Source organism: Lissotriton helveticus, chromosome 4_1 (assembly GCF_964261635.1).
Source record: "Lissotriton helveticus chromosome 4_1, aLisHel1.1, whole genome shotgun sequence".
Lineage (NCBI taxonomy): Eukaryota > Metazoa > Chordata > Amphibia > Caudata > Salamandridae > Lissotriton > Lissotriton helveticus.
In genome coordinates, this window is record NC_136063.1 from 1,915,816,299 (window position 1) to 1,915,843,135 (window position 26,837).

At 47.0% G+C, this 26,837-nt stretch overlaps 1 protein-coding gene across 1 annotated transcript in view; it reads left to right on the forward strand.

Annotated features, from left to right (window-relative positions):
- The first annotated feature begins 3,866 nt into the window (after positions 1–3,866).
- CCDC160 (coiled-coil domain containing 160) overlaps positions 3,867–26,837 on the forward strand; it is a 283,018-nt gene continuing 260,047 nt past the window's right edge. The window contains exon 1 of the mRNA XM_078688567.1: positions 3,867–4,071. The gene's annotated coding sequence lies outside the window, so the exon portion shown is untranslated. The remainder of the gene's footprint in view (positions 4,072–26,837) is intronic.

The following is a 26,837-nucleotide window of genomic DNA, read 5'->3' on the forward strand; positions in this document are numbered from 1 at the left end:
TGTTGGTTTCAAGAGCCCACAAATACAGAGAGTTGATTGGTGTGAGAGACGCTGCGGTCACTTTCTCTGGTACAATGTTTATAGGTGTGTAGAATAAGGGGAAGAGATGTGCACACATCGGCAGTGTTAATAATGGAACTTTACCCCAGCAGGGACATGAGCAACTAGAACTGCTCTAACAAAGCTATGCAGAAGAGAGCTTTTATTCCATATGGGAGGCAAAACAGGGTAGGGTAGTGGCTCGATATTCCTGGTGCAACAGGATGCAGAAGGCCTGAAACCTCACCAGGAAAAGGCCTGCAATTCCATATCCACTTCACTCCCATACTAGGTTTCGTCTTCCATAAACAAAATACTTGAAAATGCGTGCTGCTAACTGTACCCCCTTTAATGTTATATAAACAAATAGTTGGTGTAACATGTGCTCCCCTGGAAAGCCCTCTAACATTAACTTGAGGCTTTCTCCACGCTTTGCGGTAGTACTTTAAAAATGGCTGACATCACAAGGCAACACCTCCATTGCAATACATGAATATTTACCCATCCATATATTTATATTGAAGTTCACATGTAAAAACTGAGGATTACCTTCCCTTGTAGGTCTCGTGGAGTTGTTGTTCCAATGAAATGCAACATGACTGTAGAGAGACAAGCATTTGCAATGCAATAGGTCTCGCATTAGGAAAGTTTGAGCTATTGGTCTTGTAAATGACAATTTTTTATTTATGTGTTGGTTTTGAAAATAGCTAAATTAATAGCTTTGTCATTTACAATGCCAATAGTTATAACTTTCGCAAATGTGACACCTATAACCTGGGGTTGCGCTGAGTGATGCTGTGGTGGTGCTGAGTGGTGCTGTGGTGGTGCTGTAGTGGTGCTATGGTGGTGCTGAGTGGTGCTGTGGTGATGCTGAGTGGTGCTTTGCTGCTGTGGTGGTGCTGAGTGGTGCTGAGTGATAATGTGGTGGTGCTGAGTGATAATGTGGTGGTGCTGAGTGATGCTGGGGTAGCGCTGAGTGGTGTTGTGGTGGTGCCGAGTGATGCTGGGGTGGTGCTGAGTGATGCTGTGGTGGTGCTGAGTGGTGCCGTGGTGGTGCTGTGGTGGTGCTGAGTGATGCTGTGGTGGTGCTGAGTGATGCTGTGGTGGTGCTGAGTGATGCTGTGGTGGTGCGGAGTGGTGCTGTGGTGGTGCTGAGTGATAATGTGGTGGTGCTGAGTGGTGCTGTGGTGGTGCTGTGTTGGTGCTGAGTGGTGCTGTGGTGGTGCTGAGTGGTGCTGTGGTGGTGCTGAGTGATAATGTGGTGTTGCTGAGTGATAATGTGGTGGTGTTGAGTGATGCTGGGGTGGCGCTGAGTGATGCTGTGGTGGTGCTGAGTGGTGCTGTGGTGGTGCTGAGTGATGCTGTGGTGGTGCTGAGTGATGCTGAGTGGTGCTGTGGTGGTGCTGAGTGGTAATGTGGTGGTGCTGAGTGATGCTGTGGTGGTGCTGAGTGATGCAGTGGTGGCGCTGAGTGATGCTGGGGTGGCGCTGAGTGATGCTGGGGTGGTGCTGAGTGATGCTGTGGTGGTGCTGAGTGATGCTGTGGTGGCACTGAGTGATGCTGAGGTGGCGCTGAGTGATGCTGGAGTGGCGCTGGGTGGTGCTGTGGTGGTGCTGAGTGATAATGTGGTGGTGCCGAGTGATAATGTGGTGGTGCCGAGTGATAATGTGGTGGTGCTGAGTGATGCTGGGGTAGCGCTGAGTGATGATGTGGTGATGCAGGGTGCATAAAGGCACAAAAAACGAGTCTAACAGAGGGCAGAAGGGCAGAAAAACAAGGGAAAAACGAGTCTAACAGAGGGCAGAGGGGCACAAAAAACGAGTCTAACAGAGGGCAGAAAGGCACAAAAAACGAGTCTAACAGAGGGCAGAAAGGCACAAAAACCGAGTCTAACAGAGGGCACAAAGGCACAACAAGTAGACAGAGGTGTCATTGATAAGTGTATTGTGAGTAATGAGGTAGACAGAGGTGAGTTAAAGCAGGGCTGGTTTTGTAGGTGAGGTGCATAGAGATGTAGAAAGAGGGTAAACGGGAGGTAAAGAGGAGTGAGGTAGAAGAGATGAGATGAAATAAGGAGAGATGGGATAGAAAGATAGGTGAGTGAGACCGAGAGAGACAGGCAGGATGTAGTAGAGAGGTGAGACAGAGATAGAGAGAAAGGGAAACGGAGAAGCGAGGTAAAGAGATGAGCATGAATGTTGTGATTGGTGAGGTAGAGAGAAAAGATAAATGAAGACAGATTGGGAGGTACGGGCGTGAATAAAGATTGTGGGAATGACTGCAGGGGGTGCACTAATGGGGCGTAAACACTCACACATCCGCTCACCCACCAATGTAGCCATTCACACCTAAACTTACTCTCCAGTACAGCCGCTGGTTCCAACAGTAGTTGAGTGCAAGTCCGGTGAATCCTGAGTGCCAGTCCGGTAGAGGCTCAAGGCGAGCCCCACAGATCATTAGTGCATGTGCCCCAGATCAAGAGTGCCAGCACCCCGCATGGGGGAAGCCCTACAGGGGCTGAGTGCGAGCTCCACATACCCTTTTCTGCAAGGCACACAAAGTGACTGTTGTATTTGGAATCAGAACTGCCAGTCACTGCCATCTTCGGACCTGCAACCCCCGCCTGCTCTTCAAGGGGACATTTAAAAACGCCAGCCCTTGACAGCCTGGGCCGACAGGCTTTGCCTCAAAGGCCGTGTGAATGGCTTCCCGCAGCAGGTATGACATCGCATCGCGCGCTGTGGAACCTTCTGACAGCAGCAAACTTTACAAGGGTTTGAAGGAATGTACTAGAAGCTGCACTGCTTCTAGTTTCAATGAAAGCCTTTGATGCAGCAGGGGGCGGAGCGGATCCCTTTGAAGTGAAGCTGCTGGCGGCACCACGCTGGGGAAGCAACAGATGGCTGGCTTTAATGTGGTGATGCGAGGCAGGCAGGCAGGCGGATAGAAGCGCGTGCACGGGACACATGCACTTCTGGAAATCCGCATTTTTGAGAGCTTAGTTTTGCTCTTGGTTTAGCCCCAGTAGTCTCGTCCTATCCATTCCTTGCGGAATGGGATAGGCGAGACCTAAAAAAGCTTCAAACATTAGGGGCCACATTATGATGTCTGGTAGATCACTACCAACAGTCCGTCGGTGGTGGACCGTCCAACATCTGAGACACAATAGATGTTTCAGCACCCAGGCTAATGTGCTGCATAGCTAAATACGTATAACGTTCCAAAGGCGAGACCGATTGCAGTGCAAATGCTTGGTTTTTTTTGGTATGTGATTTGCCCAGAATCACAGGATGTGGATGCGACCCCCAGGCTTGAATATTGGTTTCCTGGCTCCACCGTCGGCAGTCTAGCCGTCAGACCACATCCTCTCCTCTAATTAAACAGAACAAAGACCGAAAAGATATGTTACATATGAATACATACAATTTTATGTACAGTCGTATTTAATATCACGTCCAGGCCTTTGTAGAGTTAAAACAACAGCAAATGGGCGCTTTTTTTCGCTCGGAAAGGTGGCAAATCTATTTGCAAGACAATTGGGAAAACGGAAATCCGAAACGTTTACCAATGCAGAGCAGCAGCTGTCCCGGAAACAGAAGAGATCACGAAGTATGTTCTTATTAACAACAGTCTGTATTTTTTATTCCTGCGTGTTGCGATACCGTTTTCAGAGCTAGTGGGCGCTGTAATGCAAACAGGCAGCATTGTGCAGACAGCTCTCCTAGATGCTCCCTGTCCCTTTAATTACAACCATTATGTGTCGAGCTGAATGGCGTTGCTATAGCAACTGAAAACAGCCAGGCCTCACACTTCCGGGCCTGCTTAGAGCTCATGCTCTCCTGTGCCTGTTTCACAATAAATGGCAGCAGGGTGAGGATACCCCCGGGAACATCAGCCTTTTTTTTGCCTCACATAATGGAGTTTGTTCGCGAAGATACAGATTAAGACGAGAATGGAAAGCAAAATCGACCCTGCAACAAAAGGAACGCATTTATTTCTACTGCGGCGGAAATCATCCCACGTTGACGTTTGGTATGTGCTTTGGTGTCGTAATAGTGTTGACAAAGTGATTCAAAGTTAATGAGGAGGACGTCACTCCTTTCTAGTTTAGATTTTGGGGTTGTAGTTGGGCTTGATTACACCACCGCACGTTCCTCACATGCTAACGCTCTCGCTTTAGGTTGGAGACTTTCGTTTTTTTTAATTAATATGCTATTTTAGCTTTATCCCGCTTTTATTGCCTTCCATACCAAGGCAAGTAAATATTGAAACCAAATTGACATATAAGCCAACTTTCTCAACTTAACCTGGAGACTCACAATCTTTTTTTAAAGCTGGAACTGATGCAGTTTTAGCTCTCTCGCCCTTAGAAATTCCTGCGATGCAAGGTAATTTAATGAGTGAGGTAATCAAATGTCCATGCATGCCATTATTTTTTAAGTCGCCATATAAAGTCAGCCCCCCAGGTTTCATTTTTTTAAACCTCTTATTTTCCCAAACGCTATCCTGCATTAATTCTTCAGATGTTTGATTTGCAAATCTCCCATTTAAGATGTTCCCAAATGTTGGCATGTACGATTATGATGCTGCTTATACCAAAGGACCATTAAGTAGCAAAACCCGACCAGAAGGGGTTAAATACTTGTGTTGATATGAAGTCTGACGATGTACCTGATGCCATTTTAAATGTGGGCAGCTTTATGTTTAGTAGCAGTGGTTAAACTAACCGCACATCCAAAGACAAATGTATGGGCTAGGTAGAACCGTACAGAAAGTTGATTTACAACCTATCCAAGTTGACTTGTTTACTTAATTCATATGACCGTGGGTGCTACATAGATCATACTATTGCTACCAACTTAGTGCATACAGAATACATTGAAAACCATACTCAAACAAATGTATAGAAGATCCGGAGCACACCTCGAATTAGAGTACATCAGTAAGAAATCAGAACTACATATATATTTAGTATAGGATCGTGTACATCATATATGCCAATATTTCAGAACAGGAAAGTGAGAGATAGAAAAAAATAATAATCGGAGGAATGTATTTTCCCCATTTACTTCTGTTGAGGCAGTTTTCAGGCTGGAGACTGCTAAAATAAAGACATTTTCGGCATAAGAATTAGTGAGTCTCCCACCTGAATTAGGTATGTACATAGGCAGGATAAGTTCCTGAACGTAAATTAAAGAATACAAACAGAACCAGCCATAGAAAACTTCAATGAAAACAGTTGAAAACTCTTTGTTAAGCTGATCAGATGCAGTAATATTCATAGGTGTATATAAGAAATGTTGTTGTTGGTTGACTGGGGTGTGAGCCCTAGCCGAGCAGGAACCACAATCCTTGTCGGAGTATTGCACAAGCAAACCTCAAATTGAGCTGTGCTGAACCCCGTGGTAGCTTGGCACAGAGCAGTCAGGCATAACTTAGAGGCAATGTGTTAAGTATTTGTGCAACACTTCAAACAGTGAAAACACGACACAAAGAGAATCCCACTCCATGTTAGAAAACTAGAGGTTAATTTAATTAATAAAACAAGACCACAATGACATAAATCCAATTAGTAAAACTGGAGATATTGAAGTTGAAAGTTTTTTGAGAAAATAGCACTAAAAGGGGTAAAGCGCCAGCTGTGGATATTTTGTTGCGCCAGACCAGGACAAAGTCACAAGTTCAGGCCGACCACGATTGACTGCGGGCCAGCTACAGGGAACCAGTTAGGCCTACTGAACATGTGTTGCCCAGTGGCAGTTCCGAAGGCGTTGCAGCGGTAATACGGGTCTTTGCGATGGGTGCAAGCCACGCAGCAGTTGAAATGTGTTGGTTCTGCTGAAACGGTACAAAGTCATCTTTGAGTCTGGAGTACGATCCTTGAAAATAAAGTAATCTTTGAAGGATGCTAAATGAAATAAAACAAATATAGAAAGGAGCGTACTAGTAACACAAACTTTTCATACAATAAATTCAATTCACAATAACAATTTTCCAGAGCTTCTTCTGTATTTGAATGTTCGGTTTATTCTTTTTGTTAAAAATCAAATGATCACAGTGTACTCAACAGCCGACACGTTTCGTCCCGAGCAGGGACGTCATCAGGGCTGTGAAAGAAAGTACAAATAAAAAATCACTCATGTATTCATCATCAAACATAGTACATAAACAATCTAATACAAATCAGAATCCTAACGTGCCTAGTACCGTTGGCAGACAGTGTATCTAATTCATCATCCCTTGTAAACATATCTAAACAACTGCTTTATCACAACAGATTGCCACTGCCTATTGAACATTCTAAACACCCAGTCGGGTTTATATAAACTCTACATTCATGGAGCTTCGTTTTCTACTTCACATGTCCTCGAAAAGAACATAACTTATCATGATATGATGGCTCACCTTAAACTACTTTTATTTCGTCCAACATGTATACAGCACAAGAATCCTATTCTCATTAGGATATTCAGAAGGCAACCCAAAATTCAGGATTGTGAAATCTACAAAGTGACAATAAATAGTTTATCAATGTTTACTGTAGACTCGTTGCCAATTTCTGTTATGTTAGCCCACTCTTAAAAGTTCAGTATTCCGTAATAGTAGTATCCTCATGTCACCCCTCTATTGCTGCATGCTCTCTATATTAAAATCGCCACTCTATACTCCCAAAGGTATCACGGCTCAATTATCTATAGTTACCTATATCACACTCTGTGCGTACTCCTTATAGTCCTCTTGTATAATCGAATCAATGCACAATCGTAGTCAACCTGATATTCCCTCAGTGAAGCGCTGGACCAAAACAGATGAATAAACACAAGCCATGATTATCTAAAGACCCATAAGACATCGTCTAGTTTACCCAACGAAAGCTATCTAAATCAACTGACAATGCTCCTCACCTTATTCTATTTTACAATCTGGACTCCTTTCTGGTTCCCCTCGTATTCAGGTATCTTTCGTATCTCCTCATCTTGTTATTTGCTAAATAAAACAGACAAGAGACGGTCTATTATTATTATTTTCTGAATAGCAGGAGTGCGAGTTTAAGACACCACTCTAAGATGCTAGTTGATACGAGCAATTTAATTCTCACCAACAACTATTTTTTATTTGAGGACACATGGTACCATCAGGTGAGAGGGACTGCGATGGGCTCCAGGTTTGCTCCTTCTTATGCCAACCTGTTTATGGGTTGGTATGAGAGGGAGCATGCCTGGGGTCGAAACGCCACAGACTGGTCAGATCTAGTCCTATTTTGGGCCAGGTTTATAGACGATATCCTATTAATTTGGAGAGGTACGTCATTGGAATTAAATAGATACTTGGATTATTTGAATTCAAATGATTTTAATGTGAAACTAACAATGAATTACAGCTCTGAACAAATAGAATATCTTGATGTGACATTAGTAGTAGAGAACAACAGGATTATAAGTAAGCTGTTCAGAAAAACAACGGCTACCAACTCTATACTGCGGGCAGATAGTTTTCACCCGGCCTCGGTTATTTCAGGAATTCCGTTCGGGGAAATGGTCCGGGTGCGACGAAATTGCAGCCGTGACAGCGACTGTAAAGAGGAGTTAGACAATTTACAGAAGAGGCTAAGTCGGAGAGGGTACACCAAGAAACATTTCACAAAGGCAATGAGAAGGGTGTCGAGTATTAGCAGAGAATCAACACTAGTGCAGAAAAAAAGAAAGGAAAATAACAGGAAAATATCTTTTGTAACAACATATTGTATTGAGGGAGACCAGATCAGGAAAGCATTGAACAAAAATTGGAATTTATTGAAGGGTGTACCTGGTTTGGTTGGAGCAATAGGTGACAAACCCATGGTGACGTACAAGAAATGTAAAACAATCAAGGATAAAATATCCAGAAATTATAATCAAGCGGAAGGCCTGTGTACTATGAACTGGTTACCACCCCCGCCTAAAGGTTTTTACGTATGTGGGTCGTGTAATGTGTGTGCTTTGGGCCTCAACAAAACCAAGAATTTTGTATATAATGGCACTTAATGTTATTGTATTAATGAATTCATCAACTGCAATAGTGTAGGTGTTGTCTACGCCATTATTTGGGATTGTACTAAGGTATACATAGGAAGCACCAAAAGACCGCTAAAAGTGAGGATTCAGGAGCACAGACGTGCAGTGATGAATGGGGATATCAAGTCACCATTATTTGTACTCATGGAAAGTGAGCATAATACCCGAAAAAGCTTTCGTTTTCATGGAATTCAGAAGGTGCCTCAAAATGTAAGAGGCGGTGATTGGGATCTGAAAATTAGGCAAATTGAGACCAGGTGGATCAGCAAATGCAGATTAGTGAAACAGGGGCTCAATAAGGATTCGGAGTTACATTATTTTTTGGGTTAACCTCTCCGAGTATACTTAGGATCAGGTGGAGCTTCGTAACATGCGGCAAGAGATTGACGGGGAGTGCAGCGCTGGTCCTATGCTTATCTTTTGTAATTTACAGGTTTGATCTTAACAAGAATATGTTTCTCGTGTTAGCAGTCCTAAGTGTGGTGATATTTAGGTAATGGAGTCGCATATTGGTTACAGGTAATCAATAGAAGTAAAGCGTACGGGAAAGTCCTAAACTAGCAATCGGAGACAGCTTACAGAACTTGGGATTGGTTGGGGCAGAACATATGGGATTGCCCGTGTGAAGGCTACGGCCTATCAGGAAAGATGTGGGGAACTAAATAAATATGTTGAGTTGAGGTAATATGAAGTGGTAGATATGAGATAAGATTCGACAGTTAAAACATTATCGTAACCTTGTTAGGTCGATTTCAATGGATGTTGAAATTCAATACACAGTTACACCGGGACTAGGGAGATACGATTTGAATTGGTAGTTTTTAAGACCACGACGGGTGTATGAATGGAAGTTGGTGTTCAACGGCCCTTACTCGGCAAACAGAAGCTGAGATTGGTTAAGTCTGAGCCAATGGGATTGCTAGTTCCCGGGTAATAGCCTATTAGAAGGTAGGATGTACTAACAGGAAATGAATGTTGGTAAAGCGGGAGAGTAGGTATGTTTAAACGGAAGTAATAGGACTGGCGGACCTGAGAGGAACCCCGCATGCATGTACAGGTGCTTGACATTTACGAAGTAGATTGAAAGCGTTCACGGATTGGAGAAACGCAGTATAAAATGCTAACAACACAGGGGAATGTCTCACATTGGATTGTTTTGGTGCGGAGATGTAGATGCGAAGGCAACCAGGAGAAATACGTAAGGTAAGGTAAGAGCAGAATAGTAGCAGTTATTATATGGGATACATGTTATACGTGGTGTCTTTGGGGTAATAGACCGTCTCTTGTCTGTTTTATTTAGCAAATAACAAGATGAGGAGATACGAAAGATACCTGAATACGAGGGGAACCGGAAAGGAGTCCGCATTGTAAAATAGAATAAGGTGAGGAGCATTGTCAGTTGATTCAGATAGCTTTCGTTGGGTAAACTAGACGATGTCTTATGGGTCTTTAGATAATTATGGCTTGTGTTTATTCATCTGTTTTGGTATAGCGCTTCACTGAGGGATTATCAGGTTGACTACGATTGTGCATTGATTCGATTATACAAGAGGACTATAAGGAGTACGCACAGAGTGTGATATATGTAACTATAGATAATTGAGCCGTGACACCTTTGGGAGTATAGAGTGGCGATTATAATATAGAGGGCATGCAGCAATAGAGGGGTGACATGAGGATACTACTATTACGGAATACTGAACTTTTAAGAGTGGGCTAACATAACAGAAATTGGCAACGAGTCTACAGTAAACATTGATAAAATATTTATTGTCACTTTGTAGACTTCACAAACCTGAATTTTGGGTCGCCTTCTGAATATCCTAATGAGGATAGGATTCTTGTGCTGTATACATGTTGGACGAAATAAAAGTCATTTAAGGTGAGCCATCATATCATGATAAGTTATGTTCTTGTCGAGGACATGTGAAGTAGAAAACGAAGCTCCATGATTGTAGAGTTTTATAAAAACCGACTGGGTGTTTAGAATGTTCAATAGGCAGTTGCAATCTGTTGTGATAAAGCAGTTGTTTAGATATGTTTACAAGGGATGATGAATTAGATACACAGTCTGCCAACGGTACCAGGCACGTTAGGATTCTGATTTGTATTAGATTGTTTATGTACTATATTTGATGATGAATACATTGTTTGTTTGTACTTTCTTTCACAGCCCTGATGACGTCCCTGCTCGGGATGAAACGCGTCGGCTGTTGAGTACACTGTGATCATTTGATTTTTAACAAAAAGAATAAACCGAACACTCAAATACAGAAGAAGCTCTGAAAAATTGTTATTGTGAATTGAATTTATTGTTTGAAAAGTTTGTGTTACTAGTACGCTCCTTCCTATATTTGTTTTATTTACTGGATACACGGAGGTAGGGCGGTGCCTCTGAGGGTGGTAGAGCGTAGCACCATTAATTTTTGAATTGCTCTCTAGGGCAGCCCAGTGGTTGACCCTTTATCGCCAAGTTTTGAGTAGTGCTAAATGAAATAGTCTACTTCTTGCACCACATATACGACTTTCTAGCAGCATTGTAAGGTTTCAACCTTTGATATACACCACTCATGTGCTTGTTGTAGTCTAGAATGCACACTGTTTTGCACACTTCTGCAACCCGACCCCAAACAGTCTCAGGCGCAGTACTTACATCATGATAAGTTGTCAGCATGTGGACATCTCTTCTGTCTGAAAATGTCACAGCAAGAAATTCATTACTACGCAAAGCACAGTTCTGTCCCCTTTCAAGTTTTTTACACACATCTCTTTCGGGTAACCTCAATATTTAGAAACGATTGTGCCACATAACACAGTGCACACTCTGAACAAGTCTTTAAATAATTGCACACCTGTATAGAAATTGTCCACGTATAAATAGTGAACTTTGTGTAAAAGTGCTCTGGCAAGTTCCCACACAATTTCTCACTGACTCCAAAAGATGAAGGACAGCCAGCGGGGTCAATTGAAACATCCCTACCAGTGTACACCTTGAAATATGCATATGCAATGGTAGTTTCACACAGCAAATACAGTTTAATACCATAACATGCTGTTTGGCTGGGAATGTATTGTCTGAAAACCAAACGCCCCTTGAACAAGACCAGAGACTCGTTCACAGATGTATCTTTTCCTGGAACATAAATCTCTGAGAAATGATTTACTAAATGGTCAAGGACAGGCCGAATCCTGAAGAGACTGTCACAATCCGGGTTATCTCGTGGCAATGCTGTAGCATTTTCCACAAAATGTTGCTTTTGCTGCAGAAGCAAATACTGATCTCAAATAGTAGTTGCTGAAGATATAGGGGGAAAGGCAACAGTAGATCATAACACAGACCAATATAAAGACAGGAATGACTTCCTTATCAATCCCATGAGTAAAGTTAAGCCCCAGAGCTGCTTAATCTCACCTCCGGGTAGCTCGGGAGTGGTTGATAAGTGTGGCACTTGCCCCTCAAAAAACAGTTCTGCTTACAAATTAGTCTGCTCAACAATATCATCCTAAAACAGATCATCAAAACACAGTTGCAAGAAATTGATAGGTAGGAAGTTCTATGTTTTGACTTTATTTATTTCATGTGGGCCACAAACAAGGGATCGAGGAAAGACACTGTTTACAAACAAGGGATCGAGGAAAGACACTGTTTACGGTGTCTTTCCTCGATCCCTTGTTTGTGGCCCACATTTTGGCATGTAATATTGCTGGCCGCGTGTCCCTCCTGTTTTGGGGCAGTGCGCGACTCGGCGGCTGGGCAGCCGCCTAATACCAATGCTCCAAATTACCAGTTCCCACTCGTTGAGTCAGCACACGACCACTAACATAAGTTGGTAAGCCTTTATTCCGGGTATGGAAGGACTTCAGTGTGCTGACTCAATGAGTGGGAACTGGTTATTTGGAGAAGTGTTGGCAGCCATCATGGGACTCTGCTTCACCGAGTCCTCCCCAAAAAATGAAAATAAAGAAAAGGGGGCAGAGTAGGAATGCCCTCATCCCCAAGCCATGGTCCTGGGATCCCCCGGGTGGACCAGGTCCTGAGGGCATATAATAAATAAAGGAGGGGGGTGCATGGGCCTCCCTCCTAGGGCTAATCAAAGCTCCAGGGACCGCAATCTCACCGGGCACTGTTGTATACAAATGCAGGGGCCAGCTCAGCCCCCCTGCCCCAGGGACCGCCACCTCCCAGGCGCTAAAATAAATAATGTGTGGGGGGACTTTGCCCCCCCCCCCACGCAGCCTGAGGGACAGCAGCTTCCCCAGGCACAAATACAATAAAGAAGGGGGGTCTGTTGTGGGATCCCGGGGACCACCACCTCGCCTGGGTTCACTTAACAAAGGAGTGGGGCCACGCGTCACCCCTCCAGGTGCCCTTCATAGACCTGACTCTGCCACCCCCAGGGCCGGCTCCAGCAATGGCCTGTGGTGCCCACCCCGGGTACATTGCAGTTTGCTATGGCTTGGCAGTAGTGAAGGCCATAGCAAACACTCTGCTTTCAGCAAGCGAGAGCAAAAAGGCTCTCGCTTGCTGAAAGCAGAGCTTGTCTGTCTCCCTGCCCGCTGTGAAGCGAGCAGGGAAACAGACATTGCTTTGAGATCCAGGGAGCTGCATGTCAGCAGCTCCCTGAACCTCAAAGCAGTGCCGGCTCTTTCAGGAGGCGTGGTGCCAGCAGGGACTGCGGGGGCTTTCAGGGACTGCAGGGGCCCTCAGGCTCCCCCGTGGTCCCTTAAAAAGTGGCCTGGCCCCAGTGATGGGGTCCTTGGGCTGAAAATGGCCCGGGTGAGGGGCCACTCGGTCCTCCTCCCTTTATAGAAAATATTGGGAAAAAAATAAATGGCCTTGCGGGGGACGGGGTCCCCGGGGCAGTAATCTGCCTGGGAAGGGGGACCAGCGCACCCCCTCAACTTAGAAAAATTATATAGATATATAAAGGCCTGGCCCCGGGGCATGGGGTCCCCGAGGCCGAAATTTATCTCAGGAGGGGAGCTGTTCGGCCCCCTCCCTTTTAAAAAATAAAAATGGGTTAAGCTCCGGGGGATGGGGTCCCGGGGCGAAATGGTCCAGGCAAGGGGCACCATGCAGCCCCCCCTTCTAAAAAAAAAAAAAAAAAAAAAAAACTGCCAACTTGCTAGAGGCTCCGCCCCCTTTCTCCACTACTCCTTATTCCTTAGGGCCAAGAAGACCTCCTATTACCTCCAGTACGCCCCACACAGTGGAATTGCTGACAGGTAGTCAGAGGCCACACACCCTTTCTCCACCACTCTGCAAACACACCTCTCGCGCACTTCTGTTGGGTGTATCAGGTCCCATTGCCTCTTGTGGGCCACGAGACTAGTAGTAGTGCACCAGGAGCCACGTTTGCTGAGTGGTGGAGAAAGGGTGTGTGGTCTTGGACAACCTCTCAGCAATGCAACTGTAAGGGTCTAACTGGAAGTAACTGGAGGGCTTGTTGGCCCCCAGGGACCCTCAAGAACCAAACTAGTAGTGCACCAGGAGACAAAGTGGTTCCTGAGAGCTGGTCGGAAGCCCTGCCCCCTTTCTCCACCACTCTGAAAGCACGACTACTACTTTAAAAGTTGTAGAAATTCAATGAAAAAACTAAAGGTTGCAAAGATGTGGTAGTTAGGAATTGGCTTTTAAAAACCTTAGAAATTCACAGAAAAAAACTAAGGATACAGGGGCGTTCTAGTTAGGTTGGCATTTAAGTCTGAGAAAACCAGAGAAATTCAGGAGTTATAGTTGGCTGAGGTAACTATATCTTGCGCCTCCGCAATGCACTGCTTATGACCTCGCATATTACATCATTCATGACCAGGTCAGTGAGATCACTGCTAACATCATTGATGACATCTCGAGTGACATCACAGAGGAAGCCTTTTGCTAAATTCATGGCTGATCTACCTGTATCATTGTTTATAAGACTTCCATTAGTTTAGCATTTAGCACATTAATATTCAGTTAAAGGCTAGTGGCAGAAGAATAGCATTAGGTGGCGTTGCATAATTATGTATTGTGATTTGGAAGTTCATTGTTACATTTGCTCACCCTATACTGACTGTGCGATATCCATTGACTTCTTTGAAGATGTACTTAAAAAAATGATGCATTTTGGATGTAAGTGAGGCTTCTCACTCCACAATTTTGGAAATTGAACCCTTGTTGGTTTGTGTTGTACTTTACACTTTGAGTATTTTTGCTTGACTTCATGTCATTCTCTTGCTGAATTTGATTAAGCCTTACGCCTATTTCCGACTACTATTTTTTTACCCTCTGTAATGCTCTTGAATTATTCTTAATAAACTTTCATGGTTTAAAGTTTTGTTATTGATTCCAGAGAGTTTCTGAAATGCTACTTCAGTCATTTGTGTCGTGTTGCCATCATGGGACACATTTCTTCATCTAGACTCCAATCCTGTGTAGGCCCTTTATTTTAAACTATCAATCATAGATAGCATTCTCATCATTACTTTATTTATTTTCCTTAGAGGCCTCCGCATCAAGGGCCTGTTTGACTAACCTGATCATTGTCAGAGTTGAGTAAGGGCTGCTGACAGATCAGGGCCCTAACAATGCCATTATTTGTTCCATGTCATAGATGATCGGGGCTCATACTGCACTAGGGACAGCCAATAATCCCTCAGGAAACTCAGTAAACACTAAATAAGGCAAAGGCATTCCTAAAGAAGCATTGCAATAAGAATCTCCCAGAACGTTCAATAGCAAGTATCAAAATCGTAAGCATCCTGCTATGTAAGATATAGGTCAGGCCCCCTCCCCCCCCCCGCTGCAACTCCATCAGCGATTGAATGCCCCTGCGCCCGGTTCCGCTGTGCCCAGTTGCCTCTGTGTGCCCATTCTTCTTGGGTGCCCATTTGCCCTCTGTTCCTCGCGCCCCCGTTCCCACCCCGCTCGCACTTCCCGCCGCTGCTGCCCCTGCGGCCCCGCCCCCCTCGCGACCATTCGTCCACCCCTGCCACCCACCTCCCACCTCCCAGCTGCTCCTCCCTCCCACCTTCCCATAAAATGGCGGCCGCTGCGCGTTGAGGCGAGCGACCCTTGACCTTGCCAGGTAGGTCGCCCCCCCGCTGCAGCTCCACCAGTGATTGAGTGCCCCTGCACCGCCCGCTTCCGATGTGCCCGGTTGCCTCTGTTCCTGTGTGCCCATTCCTCTTGGGTGCCCATTTGCCCTCTGTTCCTCGCGCTCCGTTCCCATCTTGCTCGCACTTCCCGCCGCAGCTGCCCCTGCGAACCCACCCCCCACGCCCATCCGTGCACCCCTGCCACCCGCCTCCCGCCTCCCAGCTGCTCCTTCTTCCCACCTCCCCATAAAATGGCAACCGCTGTGCGGCCGCGCGCAGCGGGCGCACCTTCAGGCAAGCCCGTCTGCGCCCATCTGTGCCTGGACCGCGCCCAGCGCCAGAACCCCTGGACCCCGAAGACTCGGCGACACCCGACTGCACTACGACGCCAACACCCTCCACGCACTCAATCCCGGACAAGAACACACCTGCTACCGGGCCACCACCCCGAAGCGCACCCAAGGGCCCTTCACCTGCCGGACCTGCAGCTTCTCCTGCATCCAACCCACGAAACCACCAACCGACGAACCCAACCACCTGAGGTGCATCCTCCTCAACACTCTCTCCGCCCGCAAACATACCATTGAAATCTGGGACCTCCTCGACTCAACAGCCCCAGACGTCGCCTTCCTGACGGAAACCTGGCTGAACCCCGCCTCAGCACCCGACATCGCCATAGCCATCCTGGAAGGTTACAAGATCGCCTGCAGAGAACGCACCAATGGAACTGGAGGTGGAATTGCCATCGTCCACAAGAACACCCTCAGCGTCTCGACCACCTGGCTGAACCCCGCCTCAGCACCTGACATCGCCATAGCCATCCTGGAAGGTCACAAGATCGCCTGCAGAGACCGCACTAACGGAACTGGAGGTGGAATTGCCATCGCCCACAAGAACACCCTCAGCGTCTCGACCAGCACGACGACACCCTCAGCACCGCCGAACACCTGCACTTCCAGATTCACACCGACCCCCAACACCACCCTCCTCGGGACCCTTATCTACAGACCCCCTGTACCCAGACCACAGTTCAGCGAATCCTCCGCTAACCTCATCGGCATCCACGCTCTCGCCTCCACAGACTACATCCTCCTCGGGACCTAAACTTCCACCTTGAGAAAAACAACGAGGTCAACTCCACCACCCTGATCGAAAACCTCGCCAACCTCGGACTCAGACAGCTCGTGACAACACCCACCCACGCCGCCGGCCACATGCTAGACCCCATCTTCTCCGCAAGCCCCCACGTCTTCTTCAACCACACCACCGAACCCCACTGGACCGACCACCACTGCGTCCATTTCAACTTCAGGAAGCCCACCACGCACCAACAGATGCCTCGTCGCTGCTGGGGCAAAATCACCCGAAGAACAGCTAGCTGCCACCCTCGCCCAGAGCCCACCAGCCAACACCACCGAACCCGACACCGCCGCCCTCAACCTCCGACAGTGGATCGAAGACTGCGCCGACACTCTCGCCCTGCTCAAGACACCCACCAACAGCCACACCAGCAAGAAAGCCACCTGGTTCACTGAAGACCTCCAGGCCTCCAAGCATGTATGCCGGAAACTGGAGAAGAACTGGCTCTGCGACCAATCACCAGACAACTAAACGGCCCTCAAGAACGCCACCCGCAGACACCATCAACTCATCAGAACCACCAAAAAGGACCGCATTTAAGGACCGCCTGGACAACAACGCACACAACAGCAAAGAGCTCTTCAGCATCGTGAAGGAACTCTCCAACCCCAGCTCCAACACCAACGACATCCCCCCTTCACAGGACCTGCGAGACTCACTGGCCACCTACTTGCACCGCAAGATCGCAGACATCCACGACAGTTTCAATGCCACGACCGCCCCGCCAACCACCAAGACCTCCACCACCGCGTCCACCAGTCGCCTGATCGCATGGTCCAACGTCAACGACGAGGACACCATCAAAATCCTGAACACCGTCCACTCTGGATCCCCGTCTGACCCATGCACACACCATGTCTTCAACAAAGCCAGCACAATCATCGCCCCCCATCTCCTGAAAGCCATCAACATCTCCTTCGAGACCGCAACCTTCCCGGAGAGCTGGAAGAACGCAGAGATCAACGCATTACTCAAGAAGCCCAAGGCGGACCCCAAGGACCTCAAGAACTTCCATCCCATCTCCCTGCTCCCGTTCCTGGCGAAGGTCACCGAGAAGACCGTCAATGAACAACTGACCCGCTACCTCGAGGAGAACAACATCCTAGACCCTTCCGAGTCTGGGTTCCGCAGCAACCACAGCACCAAAACCACCCTCATCGCCGCCACCAATGACACCAGGACCCTGCTCGACAACGGAGAAACAGCAGCCCTCATCCTCCTGGACCTGTCAGCTGCCTTCGACACAGTCTACCACCGCACACTACGAACACGCCTACATGACGCCGGAATCCAAGAGAAGGACCTGGATTGGACCACATGCTTCCTCTCCAGCAGAACTCAGAGCGTCCGCCTCCCACCCTTCCACTCACCGCCACCGAGATCATCTGCGGCGTACCCCAGGGCTCTTCCCTCAGCCCAACACTGTTCAACATCTACATGACACCCCTCGCCCACGTCGCCCGACAGCACAACCTCAACATCATCTCCTACACCGACTACACTCAGCTGATCATCTCCCTCATCAAAGATCCCCACACCGCCAAAATCAACCTCCACGAAGGAATGAAGGCCGTCGCTGAATAGATGAGGAACAGCCGACTGAAGCTGAACTCGGACAAGACGGAGGTCCTCATCCTCGGCTCCACCCTTTCAGCCTGGGACGACTCCTGGTGGCCGACTTCACTGGGAAAAGCCTGACACCCACTGACCACGCACACAACCTGGGGGTCATCCTCGACTCCACCCTCTCCATGACTAAACAGATCAACGCGATCTCCTCATCCTGCTTTAACATCCTACGAATGCTCCGCAGGATCTTCAAGTGGATCCCCACCGAAACGAGAAGAACTGTCACCGATGACCTCGTCTCTAGCAGGCTGGACTACGGAAACGCCCTCTACGCAGGAACATCAACCAAGCTCCTGAGACGGCTGCAACACATCCAGAACGCCTCAGCACGACTGATCCTTGACATCCCCCGCTGCAATCACATCACACCCCACCTAAGAGACCTACACTGGCTCCCCGTCAACAAGAGGATAACCTTCCAGCACCTCATCCACGCACACAAAGCCCTCCACAACGCCAGCCCAGCGTACCTCAAGAGACAACTGAGCTTTCACACCCCTACCCGCAAGCTCTGCTCCGCTCCGCTGGTCTCGCCCTCGCCACCGTCCCCTGCATCCGAACTGTGGTAAATAAATAAATAATACCCTATTTTTGAATGTATAAATGAATAACAGATAGCTCAATAAATAAGAGTCAAGATTCGAGGTAGTAGGAGTTTCGCAGGTTTATTACAGCATAAAGGACAGGAACAGGACAACCTGCATAGGAATAGGATGGCAGGGCCCAGCAGCTGCTGGGGCTGGATCTGGGATGAGCGCGCTAGCATTTAATAACAATACACAAGCATATATAGTAAAACAGTTGCATTACAGTACATATGATAGGCGGAGCAGTGGGTGGAGCAAAGGGTGTGACGCATAGCAGTCGCGAAAGATAAGGGTGAAAAGAGGTGTAACAGGGCGTATACATAGACATGTGATGTAAACGTAACAGAATATGTCATGAATGGGGCGGAAACCATGGAGGGGGCTACCTAAGGAGCCGGGACCTCTAACCTGATGGTGCGCGCAAACTAGCAATGACGTATCACTAGGAGAAGCTGGGGGCTATGAACTCTGTGCTAGGAGCAGAGACTGAAGTCTGGAGAGTCAGGGCGACATGTACCTAAGCAGTATCTAGTATCTGATGTTTAGAGAACATGTTGATATAAACTAGAAGTCAGGAGGGGAAAGGCTAACTTGATTCTAAGACTGGACCATGCATTATTCTACATGTAGTACGTGATGAAGAATATTAAATGACCATTAAATGCAGCATTTCTCTTACATGGAGCCGGAAAGGCTAGACAATGACGGAAACTATCGATGCAATTCAGTAGCTTAGGAATGCAGAGAAGGAGGACTGAACTGATAACTGGAACTATAACATACTTTTGGCAGACTCAGAGGCTGAGCCAGGGTGAACCGGGCACGGCGTGGCAGGAAGTAAGTGAAGGGTCGAGGATACAGGTGGGGGCTGTATCGCTCCTCAGCGAGGCTTTAGGAGACAGGAGCTGAATCTGGAGTCCAGGCCCTTTTGAGGCCTAGAAACGGGGACTTTTCAATGAAATAACGTGCACACTGGGAAACGTGGCAACGTAGCTTTACATAGACCTGATATTCGTAGTATTCACGAGAACTGGAAACTGGCATACTAGAGGTGGACACAACTATAATTGCGTCTTTAATCGAACATGGGGAATGCATATGCATATTTAATCATGCACACATAACATATGATGGATGACACGTAGGGACACAGAACATGGCAGAATTTACTTTTCCACATTCCCTCCTTGTCACTACGTTTCCATCAGGAAACATCAATATTCATGATACCATCTATCATTTCATACAGTATCATTTGCTCGTCTCGAATTATCCTGGAACGGGATCTAGGACGGGACTTGGGACTAGGAATACAAGATGTAGCACAAATGCCGCAAATCGCAGGGCCACATTGTATACAGAGGCAGCAGCTGAATATGATCGCTACTGCAATACCTAGAAAGGACAAGACTTTCCATCCCCATGCGGAAATTATATTCCAGAACCAACCGGACCATGTCCAGGTGCCTGGATCTTGGTGTAACAGATGGGCAATTTTATGGAGTCTGGTTATAGCTGAATAAACAGACGGTGCGTTATTTGGAATGAAAATGCAGCAACTAGATCCGATGACTCTACAGGCCCCGCCCCTATCGGCCAGTATGACGTCAAGGACGAGACGATTCTGTAAAACGACAAATCTCATAGCAGATTGCTCTTCAGTTAAGTTACCTAGAGCAGAGGCAGTCTCATTTACTACAACTTCGAGGGTTCTGGTTAACCTACGGATTAGCTTACTATTCTGGATAGGTCCTATAAAGAAAAAGAAACCTCTATTGAAATCTGTATACTGTTCTAGAGCAGTTTCAGTATAATCGACAATTGGGGACTCCCTTCTATGTCTAATGTGTACTAGATGTGTATTCCTGTGATAATCAGGTGGGGCTAGGAAAACTGGTGGCAGTAGGAAGGCAATGTAACAGGTTCCCTCCCAATCGAGGGGCAGACGAACATATGCAGTTTGACCACAAATAAAATAAGAATGACGTGAAGCTTTAAAAATAGATTTCCCACTGTCACTATACTTGACAATAGTAGTACAATCACTATGTCCTACATGTACGGAACCATTATTTCGGACACATAATTCGCCTTTGACTGGTAGTACTGAAATAGCAGGTAAGTCTGGAGTGGAATCAGACTGAACATTCAAGACCATGAAATTCGAAGAATAATTACCTAAATTATACACTTCGTTTTCTAGATCTAAGCCTGTTCTGTGGGGGAGACCTTGCTTGTCTGGAAAACATGTACTGTTAAGAAAAGACATATCTGTTGAGGATGACGTTAACGTGGACCATGCTCCACACGAACCATTATGTGAAAATGGATAAGGAAAAAGTGGCAGAACTCCCTTCGGTATCTGGAAAGGGGGGAGTCGACCACACACCCAACAATTAGTGGCATTGCTGGTCTGATGTGAGTAATGTAGCATGCGGATAAAAGAATTATTTCGCATAGCGAGGCGGTAAGAGAGTTCATGGGGAGGTAGATCACTAAACGTGTGCTCTACTGTAGCATTAGCAGACATATTTACATGAGAAACTGAAAAGTACAGGTAAAACGCATAACTGGTGCAGGAAATCATAATACTGAGAAATAATATGAAACATAGAAAAATGATACATCGGATTGAGTTTTGGCTAACTCTCTCACTATGGGGGTCTATTTTATACATGTCAGAAACAGTCTAACCGTTTCACCTAGGGGAGGACTTAGACAATCAAACTGACTGACTTATTTTACTAGACCTTAACTTGAGTTTATACTCCTGTTGCGGAGTTTTCTCTAACAGGGGAGGGTTTGTAGCAATGTCTTTTGCGGGACAGTCCTTGAGAACAATATTTTGGCAATCCTTCAAATCCTGGGAAATGTTCTCTAAGACGGGTTTCAGTCCATAAAACTTTTTTATATGAGAAAGGTGCACCCAGCCTTTGCGACCTTCCAACTTCACGGCTGTACGGGTGGTGAGGAGGACCTGTCGGGGCTCTTTCCAGCGAGGCTCCAGCGGACTTGATCTGTCAAAATTCCTCACCAACACCATGGATCCTGGAACGATTTCATGCGGTGCCACCTCGGTATTGTCTGGAAATGTGGCGGCAACCTGTGAACGACATGAGTTGAGGGCAGACATCAAGGAAGCTAGGTAATCTGTCAGCATATTACTTGAAACATCGGTAATACTTCGGGGTCTAGGAGTACCCCACATGTTAGGGGGGCGGCCGAAAACGACCTCATACGGGGACAGACCTGATCTGGAATGTGCGACCATGCGCATATAAAATAAAGCGACTGGTAGAGCTACTAGCCAGTCCACACCTTTCTCTTTACACACTTTTGCAATTCGGATTTTCAGAGTCTGGTTATGTCTCTCTACGAGACCGGCTGCTTCAGGATGGCGTACACAATGAAACTTCCACTGGTACCCTAACAAAAGGGAAACATGCTTCATGAGTTCAGATGAGAATGGCTGGCCGTTGTCAGAATATACGACTCTAGGGAGTCCATAACGAGGGAAAAACTCACGAACCAACTGCTTAGCAGTGGTCGCGGCTGTGTAATCTGGGACTGGATATGCTTCTGTCCATCTGGACAAAGCGCATACAACTACAAGGACATACTTGAAACCTCGACATCGCTCCATCTGAATATAATCCATCTGGAGGACTTCAAAAGGGTGGTCAGGGGGCTGGAATCCACCTTGTTCCACCGGGACACTTTTACCTGGATTAAACTGACAACATATCATACAGGTACGGACTTTCTGCTTGGCAGCTGCTCGTAAATGCTTGTTGAACCAAATATTCTGGATACTGTCTAACATAGCTTTTTCTCCTAAATGTGCTGGACTATGTGCGGTATTAATAATGACTTGAACCATAGAGTCGGGGAGAAACCATGTGGCTCTACCCTTCGTTAACCATCCTTGATCTGTCTGGACCCCTCCTTGTTCGGACCATTTCTTGATTTCATCGGGAGTAGCATGTAACTGGATATCTATGACATCTTGTGTAGGGTCCTTAACTGTCATGCATGTAATCGGATCTGGAGTATGTGTCTGATTAACTGGAATGTCTGGAGTCTGTGCTGTAAACTTGGCTGTGCGATCTGCTAGATCATTACCTTGGGAAATAATGTCAGTAACTTTCGTATGTGCTTTGCACTTCATGATAGCGATAGATGTCGGTAAATGTATGGCATCTAACAGAGCTTGAATAAGGAGACCATGCTGAATCTTGGTTCCATGAGAAGTCATGAAACCTCTCTCCTGCCAGAGCACTCCGAAGTCGTGTACAACTCCAAATGCGTAACGTGAATCCGTGTAGACATTAACTTTCAAGTTCTTGGCGTGTATGCGGGCTTGTGTCAGAGCAACTAGCTCTGCTGCTTGAGCGGACAGGGTGTCAATACGGTGTGTTTCAATAACTTCGGTGTCAGTAGTCACTGCATACGCGGCGACTAGTTCTCCTGTACTTGTTCTCATACATGAACCATCCACATAAAGTGTCAGGTCGGGATCTGGTAACGGAGTATCTGTCAGATCTTGTCTTGGCTTTGTCGTAATGTTAACTACTTCCACGCAGTCATGTGTGGCAGAATTCGGAGTAACTGATGGTAACAGTGTAGCAGGATTTAAAATGTTGCAGCGTCTGATTTCTATGTGTGGCTGGAACAGTGTCAATTCATAACCTGTTAAACGTGCAATTGTCAAGTGCTGAGTTTGTGTTCGGTTTAAAAGAACTTCCACAGAGTGTGGAACTTGTACTGTCAAGGTATGTCCTAAGACTATGGAATCACTTTGTCTGATAGCTAGTGCTGTGGCTGCAACTGACTTGATTCAGAAAAGGGGGTGGTGATGAACAGAGTGCCTGAATTAAGCAGACCACTCTTACCCAGTCCAAAGATCAGGGCTTGATCCATCACCGTTTTTTAGCTCACTGCACCATCCCAGCTCAGAACTTGGCTATATGCAAATTAGTCTGTTCCTGTCCCAGTGCATGATGGGAACAGGGCAAACCAAACTACCAAGCCAATTCTTGTACTGGGAAGGAAACAAGCTTCCGGGGACCGGTTTCTGCCATTTCAGGCGTCTTCGGCCCGGCTTGCTTGAATCCTGATGGTGCAATGAGCAAGGGACTCACATCTGAGTATACCCTTCCACGCTTATGGTGGACAAAATGATTCAGAAAAGGGGGTGGTGATGAACAGAGTGCCTGAATTAAGCAGACCACTCTTACCCAGTCCAAAGATCAGGGCTTGATCCATCACCGTTTTTTAGCTCACTGCACCATCCCAGCTCAGAACTTGGCTATATGCAAATTAGTCTGTTCCTGTCCCAGTGCATGATGGGAACAGGGCAAACCAAACTACCAAGCCAATTCTTGTACTGGGAAGGAAACAAGCTTCCGGGGACCGGTTTCTGCCATTTCAGGCGTCTTCGGCCCGGCTTGCTTGAATCCTGATGGTGCAATGAGCAAGGGACTCACATCTGAGTATACCCTTCCACGCTTATGGTGGACAAAATGATTCAGAAAAGGGGGTGGTGATGAACAGAGTGCCTGAATTAAGCAGACCACTCTTACCCAGTCCAAAGATCAGGGCTTGATCCATCACCGTTTTTTAGCTCACTGCACCATCCCAGCTCAGAACTTGGCTATATGCAAATTAGTCTGTTCCTGTCCCAGTGCATGATGGGAACAGGGCAAACCAAACTACCAAGCCAATTCTTGTACTGGGAAGGAAACAAGCTTCCGGGGACCGGTTTCTGCCATTTCAGGCGTCTTCGGCCCGGCTTGCTTGAATCCTGATGGTGCAATGAGCAAGGGACTCACATCTGAGTATACCCTTCCACGCTTATGGTGGACAAAATGATTCAGAAAAGGGGGTGGTGATGAACAGAGTGCCTGAATTAAGCAGACCACTCTTACCCAGTCCAAAGATCAGGGCTTGATCCATCACCGTTTTTTAGCTCACTGCACCATCCCAGCTCAGAACTTGGCTATATGCAAATTAGTCTGTTCCTGTCCCAGTGCATGATGGGAACAGGGCAAACCAAACTACCAAGCCAATTCTTGTACTGGGAAGGAAACAAGCTTCCGGGGACCGGTTTCTGCCATTTCAGGCGTCTTCGGCCCGGCTTGCTTGAATCCTGATGGTGCAATGAGCAAGGGACTCACATCTGAGTATACCCTTCCACGCTTATGGTGGACAAAATGATTCAGAAAAGGGGGTGGTGATGAACAGAGTGCCTGAATTAAGCAGACCACTCTTACCCAGTCCAAAGATCAGGGCTTGATCCATCACCGTTTTTTAGCTCACTGCACCATCCCAGCTCAGAACTTGGCTATATGCAAATTAGTCTGTTCCTGTCCCAGTGCATGATGGGAACAGGGCAAACCAAACTACCAAGCCAATTCTTGTACTGGGAAGGAAACAAGCTTCCGGGGACCGGTTTCTGCCATTTCAGGCGTCTTCGGCCCGGCTTGCTTGAATCCTGATGGTGCAATGAGCAAGGGACTCACATCTGAGTATACCCTTCCACGCTTATGGTGGACAAAATGATTCAGAAAAGGGGGTGGTGATGAACAGAGTGCCTGAATTAAGCAGACCACTCTTACCCAGTCCAAAGATCAGGGCTTGATCCATCACCGTTTTTTAGCTCACTGCACCATCCCAGCTCAGAACTTGGCTATATGCAAATTAGTCTGTTCCTGTCCCAGTGCATGATGGGAACAGGGCAAACCAAACTACCAAGCCAATTCTTGTACTGGGAAGGAAACAAGCTTCCGGGGACCGGTTTCTGCCATTTCAGGCGTCTTCGGCCCGGCTTGCTTGAATCCTGATGGTGCAATGAGCAAGGGACTCACATCTGAGTATACCCTTCCACGCTTATGGTGGACAAAATGATTCAGAAAAGGGGGTGGTGATGAACAGAGTGCCTGAATTAAGCAGACCACTCTTACCCAGTCCAAAGATCAGGGCTTGATCCATCACCGTTTTTTAGCTCACTGCACCATCCCAGCTCAGAACTTGGCTATATGCAAATTAGTCTGTTCCTGTCCCAGTGCATGATGGGAACAGGGCAAACCAAACTACCAAGCCAATTCTTGTACTGGGAAGGAAACAAGCTTCCGGGGACCGGTTTCTGCCATTTCAGGCGTCTTCGGCCCGGCTTGCTTGAATCCTGATGGTGCAATGAGCAAGGGACTCACATCTGAGTATACCCTTCCACGCTTATGGTGGACAAAATGATTCAGAAAAGGGGGTGGTGATGAACAGAGTGCCTGAATTAAGCAGACCACTCTTACCCAGTCCAAAGATCAGGGCTTGATCCATCACCGTTTTTTAGCTCACTGCACCATCCCAGCTCAGAACTTGGCTATATGCAAATTAGTCTGTTCCTGTCCCAGTGCATGATGGGAACAGGGCAAACCAAACTACCAAGCCAATTCTTGTACTGGGAAGGAAACAAGCTTCCGGGGACCGGTTTCTGCCATTTCAGGCGTCTTCGGCCCGGCTTGCTTGAATCCTGATGGTGCAATGAGCAAGGGACTCACATCTGAGTATACCCTTCCACGCTTATGGTGGACAAAATGATTCAGAAAAGGGGGTGGTGATGAACAGAGTGCCTGAATTAAGCAGACCACTCTTACCCAGTCCAAAGATCAGGGCTTGATCCATCACCGTTTTTTAGCTCACTGCACCATCCCAGCTCAGAACTTGGCTATATGCAAATTAGTCTGTTCCTGTCCCAGTGCATGATGGGAACAGGGCAAACCAAACTACCAAGCCAATTCTTGTACTGGGAAGGAAACAAGCTTCCGGGGACCGGTTTCTGCCATTTCAGGCGTCTTCGGCCCGGCTTGCTTGAGTCCTGATGGTGCAATGAGCAAGGGACTCACATCTGAGTATACCCTTCCACGCTTATGGTGGACAAAATGATTCAGAAAAGGGGGTGGTGATGAACAGAGTGCCTGAATTAAGCAGACCACTCTTACCCAGTCCAAAGATCAGGGCTTGATCCATCACCGTTTTTTAGCTCACTGCACCATCCCAGCTCAGAACTTGGCTATATGCAAATTAGTCTGTTCCTGTCCCAGTGCATGATGGGAACAGGGCAAACCAAACTACCAAGCCAATTCTTGTACTGGGAAGGAAACAAGCTTCCGGGGACCGGTTTCTGCCATTTCAGGCGTCTTCGGCCCGGCTTGCTTGAATCCTGATGGTGCAATGAGCAAGGGACTCACATCTGAGTATACCCTTCCACGCTTATGGTGGACAAAATGATTCAGAAAAGGGGGTGGTGATGAAC